Below are 20091 nucleotides of genomic sequence, written 5' to 3' on the forward strand. Positions count from 1 at the left end.
GTCACCAATGGCCGTAGCTGAGGGACAGCATACAGTTGGCATTGACCAGGAGAGTGTGGTATCTATGGCATGTGCATCCCCTCACAGCAGCCATAGCCAGATTACCAGAATGGTACCACATAGGTGGATGTCCAGGGGTTCTCGGGGGAGCACCACTGGTCGTATTCCCCTGGCAGACTTGCCCCCATAGGTATTACAACCTCCAGTATGTTCCAGGCTGTAATGCAGCCACAGGCATGTATGGAATGGTACACCCGATAGGGACTAAGGGCACAGAGGCCCCATTACACTGCTATCAATGACAGCATCTGTGACCTTGCTGGTGCCATCCGGAATTACACAGAGGTCATTGATAGCCATTGGAGGGAGACATTAGATGTCCTCCACAATGTGTTAGCCATGAACCAGGACCGTGCAGGAAGGATGAGAGCCCGACGCGGACACATGCCAGCAACAGCATCAGCTGGCAGCCATCGCGGATGGACCACAGATCGCAGCTGCTCCCGTAGTGGCAATACCAGCCCCAGCAATGCTGGGGTTGACCTGTTCATTGACCGTCCTACTAGACTGCGTGCACGTGGCACTGGCCAGTCCCAGCAGGGACATGGGTCCAGTCATCATACCTCTGCCTCTGATGATAGCATCCAGTCAGGGTTGGTACCCGATACTGCCTGTAGCACCCCTGCTAGGCACAAGTACGGTGTCCATGGCTGATGACAGTGATCTGTATGGCCTAGCAGGTACAGTATGTGGCTGTCCCACAACCACCCGTATATGGCAGTCCCATGGTGGAGTTGTGTGCATGCAGACACACACACATTTACCATACAACTAGGGCTCACACATACATACAAACATTACATCAACATTGGCCCATGCAGTACTGTTGTCCCTCACACACAAACACACACACACACACACACACACACACACACACACACACACACACACACACACACACACACACACTGACATGCCGATTGGATGGGTCAATGTTGGGTTCTGGCAAACCTACAACACACCCTGTGCATATGATGACACCTGTGCCACCTCCTGTCTTCTGTCACATTGATGCAGTAATAGGCTAACATGGTTCTGATGCACAGAGTGACATCATAGCAGTGTAGCAATAGTAGCAAGTTGCCAACAGGAAGGTGTACTGATATCCTTGTAGGTATATCTGAGCAGGCACTATGCATCACAGCTCTAATAGTCATTGTAGCATTGTTTACACCAGTGTTAGGTCTGAGTATGTATTGTCCACCCATGTGCCACTTGGCTGAAATGTACAGTGTTGCCAGCATGTGTTATTGAGTGGACAGTACGTGTGTGATGTGTGCATTACAAATTAGCAGGTGTACATCTGGGAACATGGTGGGTGCACACTTTCTGCATATACGTGCATAGTGGACACATGGGATGTGCGACATACCCTGCTCTACACATTGTTAACATCTCATGGTATCTTTCGATGGCCAGTATGCATTCTACTACAGATATGTACTAACATGGGTACACATGTGTGTATGACATAGGGTGACACTATGCTGTGGGTGATACCGTTGATATCTGTCAATGATCTGCAGTCTGGTAGTATACACCACCTAACAGCATGACTATAACCAATCATTAGATGATGTCCTGACAAATAACTCACAGTTGTAGGGAAATCAGTAACAGTTGGATCCTTCCAGTGCTATACTATAACAGTAACCACTGGTATTGACCGCCACACGTTCCTGGGACCACACCTGTGTGGCATAAAGCCCTCTTCAGTACATGCAAACATACTAAGGATATGTCCATCCACATCTGGTAATGCATGCATTGTCCTACACTGCATTCCCCGGATGGGATGCATATCCTACACAAGGGTATCATACAGACAGATACCTGTTGTCCAATACATGCTGTATAGCAGTACACCATCTATGGCATGGTCATCCACATTTACTATACATACTATCCCGACAGTACCACATAGGTGGTAGCCCTGAACATGTATGTTGGGTACCAATGTGTACAGACAGACAAGTGTTATGTAATCTGTCCCTTGGTATCCACATATCCATAGGTATTGTGGAGTCCCTCGGTGTTTCACATAACACATTAGGGGCCTGCATGCATATCCACAGGGCTGGTGCACACCTATCATGACTGTCCATTGTTGCCAATAGTTGTGTATGAACATGTCTGACATATACCCCAGCAATTACCCTCACTCACAGTACTCTACAGTACGTGTCATGGGTGTGTGTGGCAGGGATGTTTTTGGCCATGGGTCACTACATTGGCCGGTCTTGATGCAGACATACATATGTGGCCTATGATCTGAGATGCAGAGGCACAATCTGTCGAAAGTTACAAATGTATTCATGTAGTATGCAGACTTCACACCTATGTACTGATTGAGGTCACATGTACACAAATCTGACACGCAGATACCCGATGTGTGCAATGCACATACTGTTTGAAACATATGTCATACCGTAGTAAAAGTAAAACCCACACTGTATTGACCACCTGTGGTACACACACACACACTCAGCATTTGCAGGACATAAACCTCTACCTAACTATGTTACGACACTTGTGACATGCACATTAACATGATGGGCTATTTGCTTTACTGGGAGCATTCTTTTCCAAAGCTCTATTTGTAGGATGCTGACATCATCACACTTGGCAAAGAGGTATTCACCACTCCTAATGTATTTTCACAGTCTCCAAAAAGGCCACATTCTCTCAAAGACAGTTTCATACCCACACATTCATATGATTCAAACCCCTACCTAACTATGTTATGCTACTGGAGAGATACGCATTAACATGGCACACTATATGCATTACTGGGTGGTTTCTGTTCTCCTTGAATATTTGTAGGATGCTGACATCATCAGACTTTCCAAAGAGGGATGTACCTCTTTTAAATTGTGTTTCCACAGTCTGCTCCTTTCAAAGGAAACCACACACATATATATACACTCACCCCCCCCCCACACACACACACTTGGTATTTGCAGGACTTAAACCCCTACCTGGCTATATTATTACACTAGTGAGATAAGCATTAGTACAATGCACTATTTGTTTTACTGGAAGCATTCTTTTCCAAAGCTCTATTTGTAGGATGCTGACATCATCACACTTGGCAAAGAGGTATTCACCACTCCTAATGTATTTCCACAGTCTCCAAAAAGGCCACTTCTCTCACAGGCAGTCTCACACACATACATTCACACTCTGCATTTGTAGAATTCAACCCCCTACCTAACTATGTTATGCTACTGGAGAGATATGCATTAACACGGCATGCTATATGCATTACTGGGTGGTTTTTATTCTCCTTGAATATTTGTAGGATGCTGACATCATCAGACTTTCCAAAGAGGGATGTACTTATTTTAAAATGTGTTTCCACAGTCTCCAAAAAGGCAACTCCTCTTAAAGGATATCAAGCACAAACACAAACACCACTCCACACACACTTGGTGTTTGCAGGACTCAAACCCCTATCTGACCATGTTATGACACTAGTGAGATATGCATTAACACAATGCACTATTTGCTTCACTGAGAGCATTCATTTCCAAAGCTCTATTTGTAGGATGCTGACATCATCACACTTGGCAAAGAAGTATTCACCACTCCTAATGTATTTCCACAGTCTCCAAAATAGCCACTCCTCTCAAAGGCAATCTCACACACTCAGCATTTGCAGGATTCAAACCCCTATCTAACTATGTTATGCTATTACAGAAATATGCATTAACATGGCACACTATATGAATGATTGGATGGCATTTGTTCTCCTTGAATATTTGTAGGATGCTGACATTATCAGACTTTCCAAAGGGGGGCTCTTCTACTGAGCTCTCCAACTTTCGCCCTATTGCTTTACTCTCCCCATTAGCTAAGATTATGGAAAGATGCATACACAAACAATTTCTCAACTACCTTCTTCAAAACAAACTTCTAGCTGACTGTCAACATGGTTTCAGGCCTTTCCATAGCACTACAACTGCCCTCCTTTCCTTCTCTGACTCCATAAATAATAATCGAAACAATAATCGTTTCTCCTCAGCTCTATTCATAGACCTATCAAAAGCCTTTGATATGGTTAACCATAATATACTTCTTCAAAAACTCAACCTCTTTTCTCTTAGCTCACATTCACTACAGTGGTTTAGGAGCTATCTCGATAACAGGCAACAAGCAGTGCTTTGGGATAACAACCTATCGTGCTTAATCCCAGTAAATATTGGTGTTCCACAAGGATCAATCTTAGGTCCCCTTCTTTTCTCATTATTTATTAATGACCTACACTTGAATGTGCCACAAGCTATCTGCATTCAATATTCTGATGACTCTACTTTGATCTGCACTGCTAAAAATGTTTCCTCCCTCCAGTCCATCACCCAAACAGTTTTCCAAAACGTTGAAAAATGGTTTATGCAACACTGCCTCCTCCTTAGCCCCCAAAAAACTAAGCTTCTTCTCTTTACTCCTACCAATAAATCTCCCACACCATTCTTCACTATCTCCTCAAATAATTCTACCTGTATTAACCCTGATATGACCACTCGACTATTAGGTGTAACCATTGACAACCGTCTTAACTTTGATGACCATATTAACACTACTATTAAAGCTGTTAACAAAAACGTTGGGACGCTCTACAGTATTAAACCCTTCCTTACCCCAGGAGCGAGAAAAACCATTGCTCAGACCCACCTGATCTCCACCCTTTTTCATGCCTCAGCTATATACACTAACTTATCTAAAAACAACATTACCAAACTCTCTACCTGCTATAATAGTATAGCAAGATTCATTACTGCTACTCCCCTCAGAACTCACCACTGTCTCAACCTCAAACAACTAAATTGGCTAGAGCTAAATAACCACTTACTCTACCAACAATTACTCATCATTCATAAGACCCTTTACTACCCTGATGATACTCCTAGCCTGACAAAACTAATTTCACCTTATAAAAACCTAGCCACACTTCGCTCTGCCAATAAACTCCTAGTATCTTTAACTAAATCATACAATAAAGCTGGTGACGCATTATTTTCAAATTCCATAGGTAAAAACTGGAATCAACTTCCTCAAGAAATAACTAATCAAGACTCTACTACTCTTTTCAAAAAACATATCAAAGAACATCTTAAAACTCAGTGGCTATGTCCTTGTACTAACCCCGACTGAAATCATGTCTCCACACACCTAATCTTCCTCCCCTTCCCTTACTGAGCTCCTACCTTACACTTTTAATTGTTGAGAGTCACATCTTTAGAATTTTGCCTTACTAATAATCTTTTTATTCTCCCCTTGTAACTTATTCTTACGTTGTTCCTTTCTGTTTTATTAGTCTAACTACAGTACTATGCTTTTATTTACTTTTTTTTTATCTCTACTTTTAAGTATTTAGATTTTTTGCAATTTCTCTTTTTTACCTTGTATATTTTTGTGCATATTAATTTTTTGTGATATATCATTGTTGCTTGCCTGTACTGGAGCTTTTCTCCCCGGGCCTCTATTGTAAACGGATACATGTCCAGCTAGACTAGCCCGGTCAACAAATGTAAAATAAATAAAATAAATAAAATAAAATGTACCTCTTTTAAAATGTGTTTCCACAGTTTCCAAAAGGCTACTCCTCTCAAAGGAAATCACACACATATACACACCCATCCACACACACTTGGTGTTTACAGGACTCAAACCCCCTACCTGACTGCATTTCGACACTAGTGAGATACGCATTAATACAACACACTACTTGCTTTACTGGATGCATTTGTTTCAAAAGCTTTATTTGTAGGATGCTGACATCATCACACTTGGCAAAGAGGTATTCACCACTCCTAATGTGTTTCCACAGTCTCCAAAAAGGCCACTCCTCTCAAAGCCAATCTCATACTCACTCAGCAACTGTAGGATTCAAACCTCTACCTAATTATGTTATGACACTAATGCGATATGCATTAACATGATGCACTACATGCTTGACTGTGCGATTTTTATTCACATGCTATGTTTGTAGGTTGCTGACATCAGACTGGACACGGTTATGTGTGTGCATGTAGTGTTATGCAATCCCATGAATAAACCGCGTGGGTCAGCAGGTGTGAACATCTTGAACAGGAATACACAATTCATACCTGGTGTGATCTATCTGTGGACATATTACTATTCCTTCATATGGCAATACATATTCATGCATGGATTGTAGGTTTTGTGGATACCACATGTGTCTGTGATGTTGGTAAAGGGCTATTCAAGGTCTATGTGGGACCTGTGTTGCTCCTGTCAGTGATGTTTGTCCTGGGTGGCTGCCTTGCAAGATATCTAGCAGGTTTGGGGAACATGATGTGCTCATTAACATACCACAGACGTTTGTGTCGTGTATTTGTTGGTTTACAATATCTCTGTTCCTGACTGCAATCATGATGGACTCCATGGACTAGCATTTCGGACTTCGTAGGCTTATAGGAATATAGTTCTCATGGTGTGTTGTGCACCAACACTTGTGGGGTGTGCCACATGTTGCTGTAACACATTAAATGGTGTAAGATCCTCTAGAGAGTGTGAGGCTCAACAGACTGTTCGGGTGCAGTGACTGTTTGTCCTGTCATTCACTTATGACACATATGGGGAAACAATGTTATCCACATGATGGGATTCATTTGGCATTGTGGGGACCAGTTTACACATTCTACATGTGATATCTCCTGGTATGATGTTAGGGCCTTTTGTCACTGGGAGGTGGGTATGTATGTATGTGCTTGTCTGACAGGATGTTGACATTGTAAGTCAGGTACAGTTGACCCTGACTCAGGACATATATGACTGTACATCGATATTTCTGACATAGCTGAAGGAGGTTAATGTTTCTGTCTGTACTCCTTTGCAGATTATCTTTCCACAGCAACAACAAACCTGAACAGTAAACCCTGTTATACTCTTTTACACACTTGACACACTACTGATCCTTTGTGATCAGTCGACAGTGTATGTCATCATCATATCCTGGCATGTCCAAAGGTCGGTTTTGTGTGTACTGTCCAGTCCAGCTGGTGCATATTGGAATTCTGACGCATTGTTACAACTGCCTTATGTACAAAGGTAACACTGTCCTCCTACCAACAAACTCAGATATCTGTGAGAGGTGCAACTGTATAGACGGACAGGAGGCTGAGCTCTCCCAAGCCATGACTGGCACAGTCTATCGGGTGGTGAAGGTAACCATACACACCACAAATACAGTCACACATGCACCTATGACAACAGCAAACCATATACATTGACACACAATGACATACTTGGAGCGTCTAAATGTACTCTGCCTAAGCAGCTGAGACATCCAAAGCAGACACACAAACAACAGCTAACACACAACCATACACACATATCATCACATAGTTCACAAAATCATTGTGCCACACAGTCACTGCCCTTAGGTCTACACAACACACCTCATACAACTGTATTAGATGAGTGTAATTGTCGGTCACACTGACATCCCACTCACCAGGCTGAACAAGGTGAAGGTCACTTTGTGCTGTGTGTCGGGTGCCAGGATATGCCACATGACACATGCACTGTCAGCAGTCCACTGCAAGTACAAATATGGCTCCATCATTGAGCATTCTGGTGTGTAGACTCTCAGACGTTCCTCCCTGGACTACATGACAAGATACAGAGAGAGGGTCTCTGATCATGTAGGCCAGGACAGTATGACCCTGACCTTGTGTAACATCTTACCCTCACCAAGTACTATGTCACAGTATACAGATGACATGATCAGTTTTAACAGTTGCCTAACATATTGTTGTCATTCACAGGGGATCCAGTGTCTCTCAGCCTGGGATTACATGCTCAACATGCCATGTACATTCGCTATGGATGCCATGCATCTGTCACCCCTAGGCTTTCACAGACTGCCTTAGGCTCTTGACATACACATAGTGGCTGTTTGAAGTGAGGGTCAGATGACATAACCACAGCCATAGATGTTATAGGGTACAGGGAATGAAGAGTGATGGTGCTCAACAACTGATGTCTAACTCTCAGAATGCATGCACTCAGGACTCACATCAGTATGGAATCTGTCGATATATGTGCAGTAACAAACACCTGGTTCAGGCTCACAAAAGCACAGCAGCACTAACATGTTTTATGGCATACTATGGTTTTCAGACACAAGACTCAGAGTGGACAACAACAATAGGGGGGATTCCATTTACATAATTCATACACACACCTCCAGGTTGGTAGCAGTACACAAAGCACTGGGGAACATACATGTGCAACTGAGAGTGGTAAAAACTGCATTTCAGTTTGTAGACTGTTACAGACCACACTCCCAAACATGGGCACAACAGTCGTTATTCCTGGGAACACTGGGGAATGTGAAGGTCTCACCAAATACCATTATATTGTGTGACTTCAAATACACAAACATTGACTGGGTATACCACTCAAGCAGTGACACCCTCGCACAACAGTTGCTAAGAGTGTTACACTCAAATCCTAGGGAAGACCTGGTCACCACACCCACAGGGTGATAATGTATGGTACCTGATCATCACACACATGGGGACTCTATGTTCCACAACAGAGGTATACCTGTAATTGTTAAGGTCGGAACATACATTCATCTCACCACTAGACATACATATCCCATACACACACACATCCTATGTGATCTCAGTGACATACTTCTCATGAGCAAATGTCACACTTGTACAAACTGAGGTGGTACCCCTCAATGACCATGGGACAGTGTTAATTATGGCTCAGACAACTACATATTTTACAAGCACATTCTATGGACAACTACTGGAATTCATGGATCATGCTATCTCAGATAACTACAAGACTCACTTCTCCAAAGGCAGGGGACCTGTCTACTGGACCATGGCCATTACTGAGCTGTACATGGACAGGAGGAGGCTACTACATTATAGAGCACAATCACAATCTGGAAGGCATCTCTGATCAGTACTATGGTATAGCTACGATCAGTTGTTGATTCATCTAAGGCCCACTTCTAATGGACACTTGCAACAGACACTGTGGACAATCACAAGGCCTTATTTAGTTATGTCAGGGACCTATGTGGGAACTCACAGATATGCTGTGAGTTACTGCATAATTACAAATGATACAGTGAACCCACTGACATTGCGAACATCCTGGACAACAGGTTCAGTGGGAATGTTTCCCCACCATCCCCCCTGCAGTGCACATGTCCATCACAACAGGGTGTAGCCTCCCTGACATCACTGATGAACATGTGTGTGCTGCCCTCTCCATAGCAGACAACACAGCATCAGTGGGACCAGATAGTGTCCCAGACTTTGGCATACATGGAATTCATGACAAACTTCACATTCACATTATGTCACTGTTCAATATCACAGTTACTACAGGATGTGTACCCATGGAATGGCGTACAGCTACGGTGTACCCACTACACAGTGCTGGTGCCACAAGGGACCCTGGACATTATCACAATATATGCCTAACTGTCCTGGTGTGCTATGCTATGGAGTGTATCATCATGGAACACATACACATACACATTGTGAACCTACTGTTATGGAGTGTATCATCATGGAACACATACACATACACATTGTGAACCTACAGACACTGGATCCTACACAATTTGGTGTTGTTGTGGGCATATCTTGCCTCTTGCAGATGTTTGATGACTTTAAACAGTTAACAGGTCCATAAACGTACACAGGGTTGTCCACATAGCCTACCTGGAGCTCGCACGCCACTTCTACACAATACCATACTTGGTCTTTACACATTAGATCACCGGATTCAATATTTACACATATGTCACAATCTGGATTGCTAACTGGATCATGGATAGCACACATATGGTCAGTATTGCAGGTGCCATGTCTGACTATAAACCAGTTACACGTGGCATCCCACAGGGCTCAGTCCTGGGACCTCTCTTGTTCTGTATATATTTCTGATACATACTGGCTAACACAGAAGGAATATGGATGACCATGTTTGCAGATGACTGCAAACTGTGTGCCATATTCAACTCCACAGCTGGCACAGGCATCCCCAGAAAGGGTCTCACAGAGATGGCTGACTGGTGCCAGAGCCATGGCCTACAGCTACCTTACTTTAGATGCATAGTCATCACCTTTGGTAGTAACATCATGCACACACATTACCACATAGGTGACAATACATCACGTACAGTGTGTGTGGTTTGTTATTTGGGGACATGAATACTTAGTACTCTTGCCTTTGACATTCACATTGCCAATGTTGTTGGACACACCTTCTATTTAGGCAACCTTATCCCATACAGTTTTACATCCAGATCAGGTGGGGTCATTGTGACCCTGTAGTTATCTGGCACATGCTTGGATACAATGGCCCATTTCGGATGTACCTTACCCAACACCTGCAGCAACTGGAATGTATACAGATTTACATAACCAAGTGGATCTAGGGACTTACACAGATGGTATGCACAGTTTGGCTATGGTGACCCCAGCTCTCCTCAGTTGCTTACTGCCTACTTGGATGCAGTCTGTGCCTTTTGTTTGATGCCATGTCCATCACAGCATTGATGGACAGGCTCCACGTGAGGATATCAAAGTCCCTTACAGCTACATGCTCCAGGAAAAGGTACATGAGCAATGATATTAATAGGACATGCTGGAGGGGCATATTACCATCACAGAGGCTCCACTCACTTGGGAATGTGATCACAGTACCACATATACACAGACCCACGCTGACCACCTACAGGTGACATCTTCACAGGTGAACGGGTGATCATATGTTTAGCCCTGGGGTATGTTATGGGTCCTTGCTAGACAGAGGCAGAATGAAATGAACATATGTGAGATATCTTGTGTGACCTACTATTGACAGGCACAGTCTACTGATCTAGCGTGATTGCAGACTACAAACACACAGTGGCTAGGCTTCTACATACCCTAGGGCAGATAACCTAGTGTCAACCTCTGAACCTATGCTAATGTTCAGGATGCACATTGTTTAGTGATGGTACTGATTGCAGGTTTTGTTTTTTCTTTCCTTTACCATTTCCTATGAACAACCTAGGTTTCTGCATAACATATTTGATTGTGACAGTATTTCACTATTTTATATTGTGTCTGTTGTCATATCACTGTGTGCACATGGTGGATTGGTGAATAGTGCGAGGTTCCTGCGTTGACACTTGCAACTGAGGGATATGTGTGGCCCACTGCTGTACTCAAACTTGACCTAAGTGTGTGAAAATGCCCAATTCAGACTTTTAGTGTTTTGTTGCCTGACATTTGTCGCATAGTTTCAAGTGTGTGAGCATGCCCAGTGTGACCTTGCAGTATATTGCTGTCTGAGGTCCACTACGTTTGTTGATGTGTGTGAACATTACCAATATTAACATTTATGTTATATGTGTGTTGAATATCAGGTTCTATTGTTACTGCAGGCCTCACCTTTGTGTCTTAACTTGACAGGGATTATGCTATGCATGCAAGGTTTCCATTAGATACTTAGCATTGACTTATCAACATTTTTTCATGCAAGCTGACCATTGACATGCTGTCATGGTTTAGTGGTTCTGTACTCTGACTATAGTGCACTGCGTCCTGGCTTCGTGGACTGTCATTGCTTCATATTCTCATACATGGCAGAACAGACTGCTTCAAGAAAAGTGAAGCAAATATGAACTTGTTAACCTGCTTTTGAAGAACTATACCCACATTTGACCAGACTTGCACAACATTGCTCACTGTTGCCCAACATTGCTGGACAGTGCACAATACTGCTGAACATTGCCTGTAGTTGTGCTACTTAGTGTGTGCAATTTGGTTCACATATACTAAATAGTGGTGAGAGCTGCTTAGCAGTGCTTTATATTGCTTAACACATAGCAATCATGCCTCAGGTGGTGCTGCAGAGCTACCTATGTCAGATGCACATTTTACACTCCCTATACATGTTTGTTAACAGGTAGTGTCAAGTTAGGCATTGCTTTTACTATATGTGTGAGTCGGAGAGTAGTATCATTTCCAGGGTTCCTACTGAGCCAGTGTATATGTTATGCGTTGCCTCTTTGCCAAGGACAAAGCATACTGGGCACGCCTCCTTCTGCCTACTGGGGCAGGCTCAGGTTGTTCCTCCTCCGAGTCACGCTCTGCCTGTGATGGCCTTGGCAATGGTAGGGGGTTGTTCTGCCCGGCCCTATGCTGCTCCTGCTGCAGCTGTTTTCCCAGGATCATATTGTGTAGCATAGCACATACCATGACTATTTGGGTACATGTAGTTGGTGAGTACTGCAAGGCTCCACCAGATGTGTCCAGGCACTGGAACCGTGACTTGAGCAGCCCAAACACATGCTCGATTACATTTCGTGTTTGTGCGTGTGCCTCATTATGGCATTCCTGTTCAGGTGTGTGTGCATTTCTGATGGGTGTCATCAGCCACGGCTCGAGTGCATATTCAGCATCCCCCACTAGGTGACCATGAGGGATGTCCCCATTGGCAAATGTCTGGTACAGCTGTGTCAGATGCCAGATATGGGAGTCATGGTAGCTTCCAGAGCAGCCAGCACACACATTCATTATTATGCCCTGGGCATCACACACGACCTGGCAGTTGAGTGAGTGGTAACCCTTGTGGTTATAGTAGACCCTACCCTGCTCACCGGCTGGTGCTTTGATGCAAATGTGCGTGCAGTCTATTGCACCCACTACCTCAGGGTATTCCACTATTTGCTCGAAGAGATGCATATTGCTGGCCAATACCTCACAGGAATTGGGGAAATATACATGATCACTGACATGTGCTGCCATGGCATTCAGGAACTGATGCAGTACCCTAGATGCTGATGCCTGTGAAATCCCCATCATATCACCAGTTGGTCTCTGAAAGGTACTTGTTGCTAATATTCTTAGGCCAACACATACCTTGGTTTCCACTGGGATGGGTTCCCCTCTGTTGGTTCTGTGTGTGAGGTGTGGCCTGCACAGCTCAACAATTTGCTGCATGAGGTATCTGTCCACTCTATAGCGCTCCACTATCTCCAGCTCATGTAGCCCCTGGTAGGTTACCCTAGGCCTATACACTCTTCTCCTTCTCCTCACTGTGGGTTGCTCAGCAGCATTTGCATTGTCACTACCCTCAGCATGTTGCATATGTCGCCTTATGACAGCAATGGCAGCCCCTAACATTTCTTTGTCTCAGTAAAGCTTTTTCAGTTTTCACTTCTATTAGATTACTGCAGTGTTGCAGTGTGTCTGGGAAATACATACTGCAATGTTTTTGGCTGAGTTTTGAGTGCTGGGCTGGGCTGGGCTAGTGTAATGCCTGTGTAATTGGCTGATTCCAATTGTTTTCACCTGCTAGCTCTGCTAGTACTCCCTGGTTAACTTCCTACTATTTGTTGTGCTTCCCTTTCCCTTTCTGTTTCCTCAGGGGGCAGCGCCACCCAAACAAGCGCAAAAACGCGCACACCACCTCACACGTGCACACACATGTTACACAGACTAAAACTTGCTTATTCCTGTTAAAACGCGTGCCCACCAGTGCAAACACTCTTACAACTGTTTACACAGCCTTACATATGCTTACTCAAGCCTACACACACACACACTTACACACGCGCGCACTGTCTTACTCGGGTTTGCTGGGGCGCACACGCACGCATGCATGCTCAGCAAGAAACTTTGGTGTTATCCACAGCATACACCTTTGATTTCTTGACATTACCTGGCCTACCTGTTGACACACCTCTTTCACTATTATGTAAATGTAAGCTGACACATCTCAGTCTGCTACAATGAGCTGCATTCCTTTCATACATACCCTGCTCGTGATGTCACCTATCTTCTACTCTGTTACTCCCCTTATCATATTCCTACACTCCACTGACTGTGCTCATTTGCCATGTGAACTTGCGATTCACTATCATAACTCTCATTTGCATAGGATTGCCTACTAATGCTTAGTTACATCTCTTAGACTGAGCTTCCCCCCTTAGCAACCTCTACTCAGTGGCCATATTGTCTTCAGCCTGCCATTCTCTTGCATTGTAAATTCATTTTAGCTATGAAATCCACATTTGTGGATCTTAATTATTAATTTTCTGCTTTTTAGGGCGCAGCGCGTTTGCGCGGTGCTGCGCTACGGTTAAACCCCGGAAATCGGGATTAAAAAAAAAAAGTTATTTTATTTTTAATTTGCATCATTTCCCATTCTCAATGGCCGTATTTTTGGTCATTGGCATGCTTCCTCCTGTGAATGCATGCTTTTTTTACAGCTGACACGTCTCCGTTTTGCTATTTGCAGAACTGTACTCAGTTATCAACTGAGTACATTTCTGCAGATAACACTACTCCTACTTGGACAGGTTTGGGTTTTCTGGATTGCAAATTTACCTCATTTGCATGGCTTTCGCCTGCAATTGAGGTAATTTGCATATCCCAGCCCTGTCCGTGTAGGACTAGTTTGGAGAGCTCAGTTGCACGCCCCTGCCGGCTGTTCCTGGATCGCTCGGCGGACATGTTGGCTTGCTGGAGTCTTACTCTACTCTTAGACTCCGTGCAAGCCTTTGTGAATCCAGCCCAATGGCTTTTGATCATGTGTCTTTACCAACATTGTTTGACATGTTGCATTATACTTAATTTTCATTAGAAGTTCAGTGGTGAAGTTCTGATGTATACTCGAGTAAATATTGGCTTAAGCACTACTTTACTTGAGTGCCACTACATTAGAAATAAAACTCTAATTTATTTTTCTTGACTAGAGATGTTTTTTGTCACTGAATGTATGAAACTCCTCTCCCAGTTTAGACTCATGGGTAGTAAACTGCAATACAAGAAGACAAAGCTGTGTATGTCTTACAGCTCTAATGATTAGCTAAGAACATTTTGTTTCTGAGGGATGATAGATTATTCTGAAAAACATGCTATGATAGGAGCGGAGAGATAAAATGTCTGAGTGCTATATGTAAATAGAACTAAAGAAGAATAAAAGTATACTAGCAGATGTCTTACGAGTTGTGTTTTTTTTTATTCTGTACTATGGATAAAACATCCTTTAGTCATTTGAGGATGTTAGTAACCTCACAATACACATAACATGACATGACTAAAACTTATAAGAAATGATGAGACTTGTATGACGAAGCATGTGACAGACTCGGATGAAATATGCCAGGGTGGTCCATTTCATGCAGATGGACAGACTGTAAGTAGCATGAGAATGCTGGTCGTACTTTTGTAAAGTTTTATGTGAAATTCCTACTGTGGTTTTGAATTCTTGTGCTTGAAAAGGTCACACAGAAACATTAGTAAGCCCCTATATTAATGCTGTTGGGAGAAGGTCATGTGCAGAATAGAGTCATTATATATGCCTTCTCTTTAGTAGATCAGTCTACCCTAATTTATTATGGGTAATCAATCATAAGTGCTGACAGAACTCAATAAAACACTGAACTGAGAGTACTCATTAAAACACTGAACAATACTTTTACACTGTCAGAGTAATAGAACCAGAAATGCAACTTGCATTTTAACTAACATGAGAGACATTGACTTTGGCCTCAAGTGCCAAGCATATCTGAACCTTTTCTAACAGTCCAAGTTGTTGATTGATCTGGAGAGTTGCTACATGGTTATGTATAGCATAAGTCAAATCCTCATCCAGAATACTTTTCTGTTTTGGCATAACATAAATTACTCAGTGCATGAACAGTCTGCACTTTTGGTTTGGAGTGACTTTTTATTTTGATTTTTACAGATATTGATCAGAGTTTACTTTTTTCTAGTCACATCTGAAATTAAATTACTGTTTCAGTTCTGTCCCAAATGTATTATAATTGCACTATCATTGCCATAATGTAGACAGCACTATTTAATGGTATAATTTCTCATCATTATCATTGTCATCATCGTCCCAAATACAAACGATCTGTATGTTTACATTTAAGTACAATCAGCTCTGTTCCTTCATCATCAGTCTGATTTATTTATATATTTTGACATTTGATTACCAGGAAAGTCCAAATGGGTAGAAGCCCTTTTTCAGTGGGAGCCTGGGGAGAAAAGCTTCAAATTATTCCAAAACATTTTAAGAACAATAATTTTACTATCTTCAAAAATAAAACAAAAAAAATCTGCAGTTTAAATAACCATAACAAATTAGTGACAATATAAAAACATTGGTTAAGAATTAATACACATTATATGACAATCATTTAATATTTAGAGAAATTTTAGACAGTTTATGGTGAAATTAAAAGTAAGTTAGTTTAATACAAATGGAAATTGCAATACAAAGTTAGGGAAAAAAAAAGGCTTATGGTTTATTTAGAGAGAAAATTAGGGAAGACAATTTCATAGAAGTAAGGAAGTAAATGAAGAAGGGAGAGTAAAGAGGTATAAGGAATAAAATGTACTTGCTCACATTTAGGGATATAGTTTACCCTAGTTTTGAGCAAGTACAAAGCCAGATTTTAGCTAGGAAGTCTTTCACAGTTGTTTTAAAAGATGGAAGGGAGGGTTCTGACCTGATAGATTCAGGTAAGGAGTTCCAAGCCTTAGCAACTTTGTACAAGTACAGATATCGCCCAGCAGATCTGATAGGTTTGTAGACAGACAGGAGTTGTTGGTCACTGGATCACATTAACCAACTGGGAACATAGTTGTGTAGAAAGCTTTTCAGTGCTTGACAGGCAGATGGATGCCAGATAATTTTATAGTGGTAAAGGGGGTATAGCAACAGACCCCAGGAACTACAGACTCATAAACTTAACCAGCCTTATCTGTAAGGCCATGGAATAATTATCATGGACCTTATAAATAAGGATATATGTGATCTCAAACCCTTGATCCAACACAATTTGGTATTGTCAAAGGCAGGTCATGCTGGTTAAACCTGGTGGACTTCTTTGAATATGTCACCAAAGCTATAGACTAAGGCAAATCTATGCATACAGCCTACCTCTACTTAGCCAAGGCCTTCAACACAATCCCACATTTGGGCATCATTGATAAACTCTCCCAGTTGAATATCAACCCTTATGTCATCAGGTGGGTTGCTAACTGGCTCACCGACAGATCACACTCGGTCAAAGTTGGGGATTTTACCTCAACCAGCAGACCTGTCACCAGTGGGGTGCCATAGGGGGTTAGTGCTGGGCCCCCCTATTGTTTGGAATATACTTCTCAGAAGTTCAGGCCAAACCAGAGGGGATGTGGCTGACTAAGCTGGCTGATGATTGTAAATTAGATGCAGTCATTTAATCTCCAAACAATGTCTATATAACACAAACCAATAATTGGTGCGAAAGCCATCGAATCAAAAATGCTAAAAAATGCGCTATCACTCCCTTGGGTAAAAATGATATCCCTGCAGACGGTCATATAAATAATAATACCCTAAGTAACAACTCAGTAGTGAGAGACTTGGGAACGCAAGTTGACTGTAGTCCAAACTTTGACCACTATGTGTCTACTGTGGTAAGGAAGCCATTCTATGTCGCACACCTCAATGAGCAAAGGCATTGCCTCAAGAGCGGAAGAGGTCATAACACCCCTGTACTCAACCCTCATCAGGCCAGCAATGCTTACTTTAGTATTTACCTTACCAGGCACCTGCAGCAATGTGAGAGACCTCAAAGAATTCAAACCAAGAAAATTCAGGATCTCCAGTACACGTCATACATTGACAGACTGAAGTCACTGTCACCCTACTCAGTAGCGTATAGCCTACTTAGAGAACACTTCTTCCTGGCCTACACAGCAATCTCAGATCTAAATGCAATGGAAATGCTGCACATCTGCAAGTCAGATGAGACAAGGGTTACCTGCTCCAGAGACCTAAACCTGGTGTGTGACATAAATAGGACCTGCTGGAGAGAGAGGTAAGTCTTTCAGAGGTTCCCACTCCTCTGTAATAGGCTACCAATTCACATCAAACATTGCCTCTATATGACCCTGTTTAAGTTTTGCCTGAATGAATGGATGGGAAACCATAAATTCCTGCTGGGGATTTCATCTATGACCCTCTTAGATATGGGCAGTCATTGCTAAGATCTCGAGTTTACACAAGATCATTTATATTGGGTTTTTCTAGTATTATACTGGGTATACACGGCTGGACTTATAAAGACCATTGAATCAATACCCCTGTGACCACCTATGCACCTATGAACCTAAGTTGTATATATGTTGGTTGGTAAGCCAGTTCCAACCAATTTAGGCTTTTTAGTGCTATACAGTGCTGGGTTCTGAAAGGGGTGTTTGCTGCAAATTAGGAAACTGTATTATAGCATTGTTCAAGTTTTAATTTTTGTGAAGTCTGGAGGTTATTAAGGATGGGAGCAACATAAAGAGGGGTGGTGAGGAAATAAATAATGGCAAGTGTAGTTTTACTTGCATCCGTAAGAAAAGTCTGGGCTCTGTAAAGCATCCCTAGTTTTTGATGAGTTTTTCCTTCTGCAATTTTGTCTGTGCAGATCTATGCAGGCTGAATGTAAGCTTATCATCTACTACCACCCCTAATAATTTGCTATGAGATGTGACTTCAATGGTTGTATTATCAAGAAAGAGGACTTTAAATGTTTTTTTTTTTCATGAGAGAAGGATTTGAGGAAAAAAGTAGTAGTTTGGTCTTTTTTTGGTTTGAACATGAGTTGTGAGTTACGAAGCCATGTTTCAGTGGCTGTTAAAGCTCTTTGAGCAATTTTATAGGGGTGTACCATGTCAACGGATATGCAAATAAGAGTAGAATGATCTGTGTATTCTATTAGGGTGGCCTGTTGTATGAATATATAGAGGATGTTGGTAAAAATGGTAAAGGGAGGGAACCAAGGATAGACCCTTGTGGTACACTGGTGGTGACTGGGAGCTCTGGAGAGAGACAATACAGTGCCATTGTACTGATTGATACCTATTAGACAGGTAGCTTTTGAACCACAGAAGAGTGGGCTGAGAGACCTAGTGAGGACATTTGAAGTAGCAGTTTTGTGACAAACTGTGTTAAAGGCTTTAGACAAGTCTAGAAATAAGAAAGAGGCAGATGGCTAGATTCTGAAAAAGAGAGTGACGATTACCTGGTGGTTGTGTGCTCAGAAACATATGCTCATTATTTAGGGCTGTAGACCTCCATACCTCCTCCCTCACTTAATGATGTGCCACAACTGTTGTTTTTGTTTGTCTTTTGTCTTTTCCCGGTTAGGGGTCGCCACAGTGGAACTCCGGTCCGCTAATGATTGGCAGTAGATCTTCATGAAGGCCGAGGTGCCAGCTAGACATCCAACCTTCAACGAAGGCAAGCCCATTTACACATGTCTTTTGAATGCCCACCCAACCGCGGGTAGGACATGCAGACTCCACACAGAAGGCACTCCCCGCACTCCTGCCGAGAATCGAATGGGAGAACCACTTGCTGTGAGGCAACAACGCTGCCGCTGCAATACCGCGAATAATGATGTGCCACAGCTACTTTAATATATTTTAAAAGAACATATGACCTGCAACTACACCTTCAGTGTTGAGGAGAACTACATACATTTCAAGATGCTAGTTCTCTATGTGGTCTGCTGTCCCTGTGATTTCATGTTTTACATTATTTCCCTTTCAAACATTTTTTGTAATTAGAGTTATGAATAATGCACAGAAAATTTCTTTACTTTGCATTCAGACAATTTTGTGTTTTTCTCCAGTATTCCTGTAACTCACAGCCAAGGAATGGAGCAGCTCTAACCCTTTCTAACCAGCTACTCACACTTAAACTGGAATGTGAGCTCAGAGATTCTGCTGCACCATCTGTTCACATCCTTTTAGGGTTAGGATAAGTGTTCTGCTATGGATAATTAGCATTACAGGAGGTGGGATAATATAGCATTGCTATAAAGCCTGAGTGACCAAACAAAGCCAACCGTGGGTAAATACAGCATTACCCACACCCAGAAGGGGGTTATTGCTATTATGCAATGACATTATGTAAGAAACAAAATAATTAATTTTCTTAAATAATGGAATTGTATAATGCCTCCTTGCTGCCCTTCCGCAGCTGTCT

At 42.5% G+C, this 20091-nt stretch overlaps 1 protein-coding gene across 1 annotated transcript in view; it reads right to left on the bottom strand.

Moving 5' to 3' along the window:
- The window catches only part of LOC122814107 (extracellular calcium-sensing receptor-like), a 218161-nt gene that overhangs the window by 172804 nt on the left and 25266 nt on the right, over positions 1–20091 (bottom strand). The window lies entirely within an intron of this gene.

The sequence above is a fragment of the Protopterus annectens genome, chromosome 10.part0, assembly GCF_019279795.1.
Source record: "Protopterus annectens isolate FY-2018-M chromosome 10.part0, PAN1.0, whole genome shotgun sequence".
In the NCBI taxonomy this organism is placed as follows: Eukaryota; Metazoa; Chordata; order Ceratodontiformes; family Protopteridae; genus Protopterus; species Protopterus annectens.